Below are 2,853 nucleotides of genomic sequence, written 5' to 3' on the forward strand. Positions count from 1 at the left end.
GTTCACCAGATTAGAGTGCACCGCTCACATGGAGGAGTGGGGAATCAACCCCTGTTCTTCAGATCAGACTTGCCCGCTCCAAACCACCGCTCTTAACCACTATACCACGCTGGCTCTCACTGTAAAATACAGCATTTGGTATGTATTAACTGTTTACTGTTTATGTTATCTTGCTCTCTCTTCACTGTTTTATACCAGGCTATCCTGGTCTTGTCAGATCTTGGAAGCTAAGCAGGGTCGGCCCTGGTCAGTATATGGAGGGGAGACCACCAAGGAAGTCCAGGGTCATTATGAAGAGGCAGGCAATGGCAAACCACCTCTGTTCTTCTCTTGCCCTGAAAACCTGAAAGGGGTCACCATAAGTCAGCTGTGACTTGATGGCAAAGAAAGAAAGAAAAAAACCCATTACCTGCATTGTATTACACATCATGTCTAATACTTTATGCTTTGTTTCAGATTTCTGTAATCCTAATCTTATGACATTACCAATTAGATTATTATGTAATCCACTGAGTCTCAGTGAGAAAAGTGGACTATATAAATAAATATATTTCATCTGGTGTAAGAAGTATACTACAGCTTCTTGCATCTAACCACAAGATTTTTGGAGTACGTTAACCATGGACTGAGCTCTGGTTTGGTGGCAGAATATGTTTATTCACATCATTAATAGTCGCTGTTTCTCATGGAGACTCAAGGTGGACATATGGTTTGCATGCATCCTTTCCTAGGTTCAAGCATATATTTATTTATTTAGAGAATTTTCATGGCACCTCTCTAGAGACTTGCTTGAGGCTGGTCGCAGCTCTCCCAGGTCTCTGGTCAAAGTCTGTCAGAGCACCTGTTACCTGATCTTTTTAGCTAGAGATGCTGGGGATTGAATCTGGGGCCTTCAGGAGGAAAAGCAGAAGTTGGCAACCGGCAGGCTCTGGGCTAAGTTGGGTCTACGTTTGACAAAACAAGTGAATGGGAGGGGGTGGGCAAAACTTAGTAGGTCAAATTTACATGTTCAAATGAATGGGCTCCAGATAGGGATGCCAGCTCCGGGTTGGGAAATACCTGGAGATTTTGGGGGCGGAGCCTTAGGAGGATTGGGTTGAGGGTATAATGCCATAAAGTCCACATTCCAAGGCGACCATTTTCTATCACTGAGCCACAGCCCCTCCTTAGTTGAGAATTGACAAAAATTGGGAATGCCTTCTTGTACAAAGGGAACTGCCTTCTACTCATGCAAGGATATCTTTACATCCAAACCATAGCAATTACCTGGTTCTGTATTGTTCTGTATTGTCAAACACATAGGTTAATTACAATACTTTCCCCACATACATGGAGGTGGGTATAACTCGTCTCGTCACTACCCTTTGGTTATTCTGACTGTGTGTATATCTTTATAGTGTGCTTATAAACTGTTATGATCGTGATCGCTAACAATGCACTGTTACATTGATAACAGCTATATTCCTCAACACAGGTTAGCAATCCCTTTAAACTATATTGAAGGGATTGCTAACTCTGTGTTCAGGAATATTGCTATATCAGTGTTACAGTTGTGTTAAGTGCTGTCAAGTCGCTTCCGACTCACGGCAACCCTATGAATCAATGTCCTCCAAAATGTCCTATCTTTGACAGCCTTGTTCAGATCTTGTTCAGAGGGTTGTGGCTTCCTTTATTGAGTCAATCCACCTCTTGTTGGGTCTTCCTCTTTTCCTCCTGCCCTCAAATTTTCCTAGCATGACTGTCTTTTCCAGTGACTCTTGTCTTCTCATAATGTGACCAAAGTACGATAGCCTCATTTTATTCATTTTAGCTTCTAGGTTCAGTTCAGCCTTGACTTGATCTATAACCCACTGATTTGTTTTTTTTGGCAGTCCACTGTATCCGTAACCCTCTCCTCCAACCCCACATTTCAAAGGAATTGACTTTCTTCCTATCAGTTTTCTTCAATGTTCAGCTTTCTCACCCATACATAGTATTAGGGAATACGATGGCATGAATTAACTTAATCTTGGTGGCCAGTGACACATCCTTACACTTCAGAATCTTTTCTAGCTCCTTCATGTTACAGTACTTTGCTAAAAAATATTGAATAGAGTTTAACCAGGAGCACCCAAATGGAACATTTTTTAAATTTCTTCTAAAACCTCCCATTCTCTAAATTGACTGGCACAGCATTGTTGTAGGCAATAGAGGATGGGTTGTTTAATTAAAAAACAACAAATTGGGAAGAGCACCCGCCACCAAAAAGAAGTACAAGCTTTTCATACACCTTTTTTTTACATTCTTATAGTGTGATATTTACCTTGTTTCTGTCTTTTTAGGTTTTGTATTTATAATATTTTAGACTTTCAAACAGTGAGTTCAATGGGCTTTATCCCCGAGTAACTTATGACGAGGTCTGCAACCTCAGTGCACTTATATTCGTTTCCCTGAAAAGCTCAATGCATTCCTCACACATTATCTTGCTAACATAGGGGGTTTTCACACATGCCGTGTGAAACGGCAAATTCCACTTGCAAACAGTTAAAGTACATCGGAAGTGCATTATTCGGCATGCTGATAGTTTCTGATTGTGCTTATACTTATTCACAGGTATGAATTCACACCTCCATTTGGAAGTCATCTCGAGCCACTGTTTGATGGTAGGAAAGGAAGTATATAAATATTTTATTGAATTAAATAATAAATATGACACACACACCCAGCCAATACACATGCAGCAAGTCTAGCATGCTTGTTTTTAAAGTGCGTGCTGCATTACTCTTGTGTAAGTCATAATTTATCAATCTTTTCACTTCCAACTTTCAAGAGGGTTGTGTAGAAGGCATAAGAACAATGAAGATATATATTTTT

Source organism: Euleptes europaea, chromosome 4 (assembly GCF_029931775.1).
Source record: "Euleptes europaea isolate rEulEur1 chromosome 4, rEulEur1.hap1, whole genome shotgun sequence".
Lineage (NCBI taxonomy): Eukaryota > Metazoa > Chordata > Lepidosauria > Squamata > Sphaerodactylidae > Euleptes > Euleptes europaea.